Source organism: Mytilus galloprovincialis, chromosome 11, assembly GCF_965363235.1.
Source record: "Mytilus galloprovincialis chromosome 11, xbMytGall1.hap1.1, whole genome shotgun sequence".
NCBI lineage: Eukaryota > Metazoa > Mollusca > Bivalvia > Mytilida > Mytilidae > Mytilus > Mytilus galloprovincialis.
The window spans coordinates 50,629,619-50,640,577 of NC_134848.1; positions in this window are offsets into that span (position 1 = coordinate 50,629,619).

Consider the following 10,959-nt stretch of genomic DNA (forward strand, 5'->3'; position numbering starts at 1 on the left):
AAAGATGATAGTCCAAATAATTAGCATGCTTTTCGTCCGGTCATACTTCTCTGCTGTACTAAATTTACTCGGTGCGTCTTGGAGTATTTTCGTGGATGATTACTCCTACAATCTTTTGAAAACTGACCTAATTTTCCGCATTTATGACATCGTCTGGTCTAACGATAATGGTTGACCTCCATAGGTTGATGACTCGCCCCTACTTGATCATACCTATTTAAACGAACGTTGGACCCTTTCGTTATTTGCCCAAAACGCGTCATTAAGCTTTGTTCTGTCACTGCCAAAAGTAATTGCGATATCCAGAGTAGCTGGATTATCTCGCATGATTTTCATTTTGAGTTTGTCGAGCAACAAACCATCTACAAAGAAACCGATTATTTGTCTTTCCACGGGTTCGACGTCCCGTTGCTGGCCTACACACGCTTCTACTATAGCCATCAAGCGTTCGATGAACACTTGAACCGTTTCGTTTGACTTTTGTTTAACTTGACGAAGCAGAGAGAACGCATGTTGAGGGTCGGTTACCTCGGGAAATCTTGCCGCTAGTTGGGTTTTACATTCGTCCCAAGTTGCCTGATCATTCCCGGTCAAGTATCTCTGAATATAATCACTCACAGCCCCTTTACTGGACTGATACGCAATTAACCTAACGCGATCTGCGTTCCCTATCGCACGCGTCAAGACAGCATACTTTTCCACTGCCTTGATCCATTCTTGAAACTCTTTTGGATTACCCCTTAAAGATGAAATAACTTGTGAAACACTTTGCGTGCCCACGGTTTTTGATTGATGCTCGGCTAGAGCCTGCTTGTCATGACCTTGATTCCCAACATAATTCGATAACCGCCCCACGTTCTGGGCCAAAGCCTGGAAAATTTCCCCGCACTTGCTGGTCATCCATACTACCACCAACAAAATCAAAATATAGACATACCTTCAAAATCTGTTGCAAACGTCGTTGACGAATCCTGTTCACGCGGCAATAAAAATTACTAATGTAACACTAACACTAGATAATTTGACAAACTTTTATTACATTATTTTACAATGTATGTGAGAGACTTGAGGCTTGCGATGTTTAAACAGGAAGTTTAAAAAGCACGTAAAAAAAGAAATTAACCAATGAGAGTCGAAATCCGTACATGACAGATATCACTATAATACGACTTTGAAAGTAAGGCAGTTCCATCCTTTTGTAAAACAGTCTGATATATACCTATCACTTTCATGTTTGAAGGGTCTTAAGCTTTTACAAACCATATAAGTCAGTATGAAATACCTAAACGGAATGAACAATAACAGATTACGTTGTGTAGTTTACAAATTCTAAGCTGGTTTAAGGTTGTCTTTGTACTGAGTTTGCATCGTTTCAATCTACCACATAACAGTTTATTTCAAATGCATTGAAAAGAAACGAGAAATTTGTAATGAAAGGTTTAGTTTTTATATTTATCAGTTTTAATGTGATATTAAATCGAAACAACTTATTAATATGACTCAGTAAAAATTATTAGTTTGAAAAATGATAAGAGCGCCCTCTACTATATCAATAACAAAGATGGCGGAACGTAAACAAACCACCTCGCCGCGAAATTGAACTTGATCTCTTATTTCCTGCTTATTGTACTTTATAGTCCGCACCCTCTCTGGAAGGTCTATATATCATCAGTTTACAGTGACAGTTTAAATTTCGTCGACAATCATCCCGGATTGACTCTATGACAACACCTAACTACTGTTTTAATTGTTAACTTGTTCTCGTATTGAACATGCACGAGATATTTGCCACTGGACGTAAAGCAACCAACAATCGATCAATCTTGTTTGGAGTCACTGTATGCATCATTTAAGATGTTTGTGTGTCCTCTACTACTTTTTCAAATTGTTTTACATTGTCTTATCGGGGCCTTTTATAGCTGACTATATGCGGTATGGGTTTTGCTCATTGTTGAAGGCCGTACGATGACCTATAATTGTTAATGTTTGTGTCATTTAGGTCTTTTGTGGATAGGTGTCTCATTGGCAATCATACCACATCGTCTTTTTTACATGTTCTTGTAGTTTGATATGCTCTTTCTCAACATTATCAGTTCCTAAGCATTTCTTTCAATTTGATCAATAGTGATTAAAACTATTGCTTGCTTGATATGTCTACTTACATTGGCAACATGGTCTGTCGTTGCAACATTTTCCATTATGTTTCCATCCTGACCTAAACGTCTCATCAGATGATAAAACCTCTCCTTCTGCATGTAACGTTTGAAGCAAGGCATATTCCAGAGGGTTAAGAGTTAATCAGCTTATCTGCTCCATAACGCCAACACCAACGGCAGCATGGATTCGTCCATGACATTCTAAAACTACATCAATGTTTGTTACATTTTTTACAACCATGGATAGTCTCTTACCCCTTGTTTCACATACTGTGTACAAGATTTACATGTTGATTTTTTTTCTTTTTAATCTAGTATGTCTATGTAAATTAGGATTGCACATGTTCATTAGGTTAACAGCCAAAGCTTAGGTTTTCCTTTTTGTGAAACAGTAGCCATTGATTAAGTGTGCGACAGAATTAATCCTGAAATCAAGCTGAGTGTATCTTTTTTTTTCTTCTTTTCCACCTTGTTGAAGTGGTCATATGTTATGTACCTGGTGCAATAAGGAAATAACAAATTTTGACATTCTGACATGTTTCTTTTGGGAGTTTTCTCTGTTATTGTTATTAAGCTATCATGTCAGTGTAAGAATTATCACTTTGAAACGAATATAAAATCGTATGTAACTTGATTTTCAAATATCATACAAGCCACTGCAGTCCTGAATTTCAGTAGATCAACATAAACAATAATGGTTCCCTGCTTAAGTGCCTCTCAAAGTACTGCAAACAATCATTGCGAATAAATTGCAGCAAAAATGTGTAATCAAATATATTTAAGTAAAATAGAGAACCATTTAAAATATTTAGATATATTGTATCATATAGGATTAATAGATACATACAATGTGATTTCAATATATGGTTTAATTTTAAAATAATCTTTTATAACTTGTATTTACAACCATTAACAATATGCTACCAGTTATTGATTATTTAAATTTATAAGTTTTAATAGTTTTTCATACTTAAAAATAATATTAGTGATATCATCACACGAGCTGCTGCCCATCTCTTTTTCATGTGGTACTGTTTCAACGTTCCAGTTATATGAACCAATTTCAAACTTGGATTATTGCTGTTTCGTATAAACTTCCTGTAATGAATATTCGTTATTTATACCTCTTCGTGTCGATAGCTTACAATATTTCACTTTAGAATCTTAAATAGCCTGATGCTGGTCCAATGTGTCTTCTTTCTCTGTTTCTTGAGAAGTATTATTTTACTCTTTTTATTCACTATTAAATGTAACAATTCATACATATACGCAGGGGGGAAATGGTGTCAAAAAAGGTACCGCAATCGCACAAGAATGCTTTAGAACACATCTAGAAATTTACAAAAAATGTTCCTCCGTATATCTTTATTGGATGGAGCGATTCAAATGAGAAGACACAGCAATTTTATTTGGACAACAACATACTAATATTTTGTTCATTTGTTTCTTCTTTCAATTGATAATTACATTGGTGCATTTATATGATCAAGTTCTTGTGCATCAATAATGGTGATGATATGACTCCTTCTTGTTTATAGTCATTATGTTGAAATTTCATCTTTCTAATAAATGTAGGAAAAATAAAGGCAACAGTAGTATACTGCTGTTCAAAACTCATAAATCCAAGGACAAAATCGAGGAAACAAACTTAAACCGAGGGAAACGCATTAAATATAAGGGGAGAACAACGACACAACACCAAAACGCAACACACACAGAAACGGACCAAGTATCAGACAAAATCCCACGAGAATAACACGTATAACATCTAAAACAAATACATGAATTTGGGATAAACAAGTACCGTGCCACGTCTTATTTTAATATTTCAAAAATAAGAGAAAACAAACGACACAACATTAAAATGCAACACACACAGAAACTAACAATAATATAACAATGGCCACCTTTCTGACTTGGTACAGGATATTTTTAAAGGGAAATAAATGGTGGGATGAACCTTGTTTTGTGGCATGCCAAACCTCGCACTTTAATGGCCAAGTTAAATATAACATTGAAATGACAACATAATATTACAGGACTACAATACAAATAAATAGGAGAACATATTAGACAAAGAAACACATGATTAATAGATAACAAAAAGAAACGGGTTAAAAATTCAATACGTCAAAAACGCGCCTCGTCAACACAAGACTCACCGGTGACGTCCAGATATAAGAGATCGAAAGTGAAAAAAAGTACAAAGGTGTACAGCACTGAAGATCAAAAGTTGAAAAAGGTTGTGCCAAATACGGCGTAGTTTTTATGCTTGGGATAAGAACATCCTTATTATTTAGAACTACTAATGCTATTGTAAACAGTAAATTTTATCAAATGAATATGAAAGAGATATACATAATGAAACTAAAGTATTAACTAATTACTGAAAACTCAACCCGAATACATAATGCTAAGACCTACACAAAAGAGACACACCCGACTCAGTTCAGGCCTAATCGCAGTAAATCATAAATTTTAAAATGACGTCACATACGACTGCGAAAAGGCACAAACATTACGCCACATTTGAATTTATGAAATTTAGAAACAGCATGACGTCACATATATGAAAAACTATAATTCAAAAGTAAGATAGAATTAGGATTGATTTAAGATTATATTAGAACTAAATACTGATATTACATTTAAACAATGCATATTGCAATACTTATTAATAGCAATTAACTATAATATATATATGAGACAATATCTGAAAAAGTCTAATTTTTGGAAATAAGAAAAAACAAAAAAAAATTTGTTATACCCAGTATTTTAATAACACAAATCGAAGAACACACATTGGGGATCTAGGAACTGTTATCTGTAATTCAAACAATTGTTTAATAAGGAAACAATGGCAATTTTAAAAATGGTACAAAAAAAATCCAGTTCTTTCCTGTTACTAAAGTGAATCAATTTTAAAAAGTTTCTAATGGGAATAAGGAATAAGTTTAAGACACTATTTGTGGTTTTACTAGTATATCCTGCAATAGTTTATCAAATGCCAATTATTGATTTTAGCATTTGCAATACAAAAGGTTTAGAAATATACTTAAATATAGTCAGATATGTCGGTAACATGAAAGAATCTTGAATAACAGCACAACGGTAACAGGACAGAGTTGGTAACAGAAAGGATTTTTCTGCTTTATTTCAAAGTTTAAGAAAAATACATAATTTTAAATTGGTCACAATTGGAAGATAACAGCAAACAATGTCATTTATCCTTTGAAACTGTATTTGCAAGATGAAAAATCTGCCTAGGTAATGAAAAATTCTAAAATAAATTCCTTTCTGTTACTATCTACTATACTAGAATTGCACAATGTTCTCTGCTGTTATCAAAAGCAAAAAACCTATTTTTTTATTCATATACTGTATATTATTTTGGAATTTATTTGATATGGTGGTGATAACTTATATTAAATGAAATGGTTGGCATATAGTAGATTAACTTTTCGATTCTTCAGTGAAATTGTCTTGAACATCCTTCCTGTTACTGATGATGGTTGTGCTGTTACTTTTTATCAGGTAACATGACAGAACGTAACAGAAAGGAATTACGCGATAGTTTTTTTCCTTTTTATCACATTAAATGTAAGTGTATTTCCTGTGACATATAACTTTTAAAAAGATGATATAAAAACACACTTAATGCTGTGGTGCACACTTAAAAATATTCTCAGAAAGTGTAAGAAAAGGCTGTAACAGGATAGAACACCAATAAGTATTTTTCTATAAATTTTTACCTTGGATGGGCTTGAATTTTCAAACCTGGCCGCCTTTCCAACTATTTCTTTGTACTAATGCATTCAGGAAATTATGCTCTTCACAATACATAATGGGAAAATAACTATTGGTCTTGTAAACGTTTCCACAGGTAAAAAAACCCAGTGGTAACAGGAGGGAAATCACCCCTGGGGACAAATTTTTTTTCTCTTAAAATTTGCAAAATTTTATTACATGCTATAGTTATAATATAAAAAGACAAATTAAGGGCAAGTTTATTATATAATATATGTGAGAATCGGACGCCTGTTTAATTAATTTTGATATTATTTGAATGATTTAGTTTTCAAAAAAACACAGGGGACAACATGATTTTAGGGGGGTTTGAACATTTAAATTACAATGTTTTATTGGAAGAAATATAAGAATGAGTGTTTAATTGACAGGCCATGGTGCATTATATAATTTAGTTTATACTGAAACTTAAAATTTTCAAAAAAGATGGTTGAATAAAAAAATAATTGCTGGTGAAGTGCGGGACATGGAAATTAGACTTTTTCAGATATTGTCTCATATATATGTCCAGTTTGTTATCAATCCAACTTCAAACGTAAATTATCGTACAAAATTAAATATAATTAATAAAGGCGGTGATTAATTTTTCTTTCCGTAACTCCTAAATATAATTTAAAAAAAAGACGTCAATTTGACAAAATCCGATGAGAATTACAAATATAACATTAAGCATTTAAACTAAATAAATGAATTTGGGATAGACAAGTACCGTAACACGTCTTATAAATGTAGTAATGCGAATTTACATTCAGCAAAACAGTCACAATCGGGAATAAGTCACGTTTGGTAATTAAAAGATTAGACGACATCATGACAAACCACGTAAAAATGTCCTTGGCTAGTTTGGTTAAAGACGCATCGTATGGATCCATCAATTCGTGTTTACGTAGTGTCAATTTTAATCTGTCCCCCTCATAACTTTGTTGGAGCAGTTTCTGCGTAAGGAGCACACGTTCCATTTCAAATTAATAAAAAAAGTCGCACTTTGGAGAAGAATATCAACTTTTAGTTTTCTGTTCAGTATTGATCTGTTGAATGAAGACCATGAAAATCTAGATGTCTTACCTACAAATACAAAAAATCTCAAAAATTATCAGTGAAGAGAGCAATACTTTGGCTATTTTATCATGTTTATGAATATTATGATAAACTTTCATTTGAATATTCATTGTTTGTATCTTATTTTTTGGTGCTTTGTGTCTATGATTTACATATTATCGGTTCTTGTTGCAGTCTTTTGAGTTATGCCCATTGCAACAAATGTGTACAATTTGTTCAAATGTTGTTCTGAAATTAAAACCAGTCGGGTATAGGGATTGCTCATTGTAAAAGGCTGTACAGTGAACTATTTTTGTTAAATTGAGGCAGCTCGCGGGTTTTTTTTTGCGGGGACTTTGAAGACATTGCAAACAATCCTGAAATAGTTCAGCTCAAGGAAGACCAGTATTGTGCGGCCCATATGTGAAGAATGCATTGGTAGAGGAATGAAACCTGCAACCAAGAATGCCAAAAAAGTTAAAAAGTCCAAAAAATTAACATTGAACTGTCATTGTTGTCATGTCTGTTGTATTGTACTTGAATTGGAATTTGTCATAATTCCAGATCAAGCAAATATATACTGACATATTACAGGTTTTAAATCAGCACAAGCGCATGTCATCATTTGTGAAGTTCTGCAGTTTGTTTTTGGAAGGTCTTTTTTTTGGAAGGTTTATTTTGTCTGTTCTTAATAGTTGTCCGTAAAACGAAATGAAAAAAAAGAAAATCTTTAATTTTGTTTTCGTCCTCCTACCCTTTGGTTTTGTAAGAAAATTTCGTAAAACTAAAAATATAATATCTACGGCCTTAGTAATTGTTCAGCCCTTTTCCTTAACAAAGTTGTTATCAATTATAGGTAAATAAAAATTATCGCAATCAAATAATCACTGAATTACAGGCTCCTGGCTTAGGACAGGTACATACATAATATGGCGGGATATCAACCATCCCATAGCCTAAGACAGTGGTATAACAAAATTTTTGAAAATGTCTTTTCTACCTCAGGCATAGATTACTTTAGCTGTATTTGGCAAAGCTTTTAGGAATTGTGGTCCTTAATGCTCTTCAACTTCGTACTTTATTTGGCCTTTTGAACTTTTTTGGATTCGAGCGTCACTGATGGGTCCTTTGAAGACGAAACGCGCGTCTGGCGTATATACAAAAGTTGGTCCTGGAATCTATGATGAGTTTATTTACAACCACTGGGTCGATGCCACTGCTGGTGGAGATTTATTTCCCCGAGGGTATCACCAGCCCAGTAGTCAGCATTTTCTTTGACCTTGACCTCATTTTCATGGTTCAAAGGTCGATGTTTAATTTTCTTGGTTTATGTTAAATTTATGTGACAGTTGAAATAAATCTTTATAATTAGGACTATCAACATAATATCAATGATTAGTAAAGAAGGCGAGACATTTCAGTGTGTGCACTCTTGTTAGTTTGTTTTTTTTATCTATGATTACTACCGAAGAGGAGTGCTTGTAAAATATAATTGCTTACCGAACTTCATTAGCTTCTTTTCCTGAGGAGCAAACTTTACTAAGCCTTGAAAAGACTTCGCTCTTTTCAACACTGTTGCTATAATCATCGGTCAAGTCTTTTGTCTCGCCTTCTGTAAGGTCTAAAAACAAGCTTTCAGGAGTCCTGATGTTCTTTCTTGTAAGAATTCCTGGTGGAATGTTTGCCACCGATCTGCTTCTCTGAAAAAATAGTACGTTTTCAAACACATTTTTATCCTTTTAAACATTTCTTTCCAAAATAATTTATTAGGGAAGATAATGAAACAAAGAATGGAACCAGTGCTGATATACTCACAACAAAGCCAGGAGTGACAAGTGCGTAGAGCTAAATGGGTAATAGTGAATTGATTAATAAATCAATATGAAGTTGACGAGCATTGAGGACCAAAATTCCTAAAAAGTTTTGCCAACTTGTAGGACACACTGCACCTTTGGTGAAATTCCAATATTTAGTTTCCACACCTTTGAATAACCATTTGTTTTAACATGTGTACATCAATGATCCTATAATGCAAAAAGAATTAAGTTAAATGCTAGGCATAATCAAACTGTTAAGGTTTATGTACCCTTCTGTAGCCATTTTTGTACGAATTTTTCAAACATCAATGGTATCAAAACTACAGATATAATGAATAATAGAGACAGGCCATTTTGAACATATACTAGGGGAAACTTGATGCAAAGCATTATTTACTGTTGCATTGCATTTAATAGAAAAAAAGAGTACTTTGTGGCAAAGAAATCAAGATTTTTATAGAAAATCCACAGTCTTTAATACAGAGATTTTTGTTATAAAATTTGAAACATAGATTACTCACTTGCTTTTCTATGATGTGCTAGCGTTTATTTTTTGCACAAAAGTTCTAAACAACCTGTAAAATCCAAAACACCTCGTGCTGAGTCACTAAAGTCGATAAAAGGCGTACTTGATTTGGTCCATATTTTTATTTGTTCTAACCAATAACTACATTAATAAACTTGTTTTAAGGAAATTAATGCTAGCACTGCATGCAATAATCCTATATCTATCGGTCATTAAATTGCCAAATCTGATAGAACAAGGATAAAGGCTGTGGATTTTCTATAACATTTCCTTATGTTTAGCATTGAAGCAACACAAGGGTACATAATCCTTAAGGAATAATAATTTTAACAAATTCCATCATTCAAATATTGACTTTAAATGAGGAAATGCAACAAATTGAAGCGTCAAGGACGTTTTACCGAGTCGGATGTAATCAAATGTCGTTACCTTTAACAACTGACAAGATTCTTTTCATTATATATGTTGGATTAACTAAAGGGATAAGAATATTACGACAAATGATAGAATCATTAATTGTGAATAATCAAGATCAGATTCATGCACAACCAAATATTGAAAATAACAGAAATCCGCAGAATGAATTGGTAAAACAATAAAGTATTGTGTTGTATATTCATTTGAGTAATTGAGCAATTATTTTTTCACAATGTTGGTCTTTCTATTTCTCTGTAATTACACTGGTGTTCAAATGTTAATTAATGTGATCAAATTTGTAAATTAGCACGTTTGATAATTAAAGTAAGTATTTATACTTTTTTTTGGATGTAGTCCTTTTTTTTTCCTTTTTTTTTTTTTTTTCTCGGTTATGTTTTTTTAATTGATTAACAATTTTTTTCTTCATTTAACTTATTTTAAATAGTTTTTATATTTAAAGATTTTAATATGAAAAATTATTTCTCTCAGATAAAAATTCACACATAAACTATATCCCTCAGGTCATTAATTGAGTTTATTGTTTTAAATGAGATTTTAACTTTTTCGTAATCAAATCATTGATGTGTTATTACAATATTAATATCATCTTTAATAATCTCTTAGATTTTTAGAAGTTCAGTATAGTTTTGTCATTATACAATGTGTTTTACTGGTTTATCCAGATTATGTTTTATTTATTATATGAAGTATTTTCAAGGTAAGTTTTAATTTACAAATTTATCTTTCTCAAAGGTTGAAGATTTTATTTAACTTAATATCTTTAATAATATGTAGAAATGCAATTGTGAGTGAATATTAATGTTACATAATCAAAGCCCTGTAAGCACTGTAGGCAGTTAACCAAAAGCCAAGGCAATCATAATTATGAAAACTGTGGCAATTAACGGTATTAAATACAGGTTATTGTTATAAGTATAGTATGTAATTATATCGCTCATGGTGTTCCGGCTATTGCAACTTTTGAAAGCAAAACCATCCGAGTAATTCTAAGATTTTGCTTATTTCACCAAGGACAATAATAATTTGATAGGATATGACAATATTATCAATACTGCAAAATTAATTTCTTGTTAGCTAGAAATGGACATTTATATATTGAGCTGGGTTTTTTGTGCTGTTGAAGTCTTCCAAAATGAACTTTTGTGCCTCGGTCCATTACTTTCATTATTTTTATGTA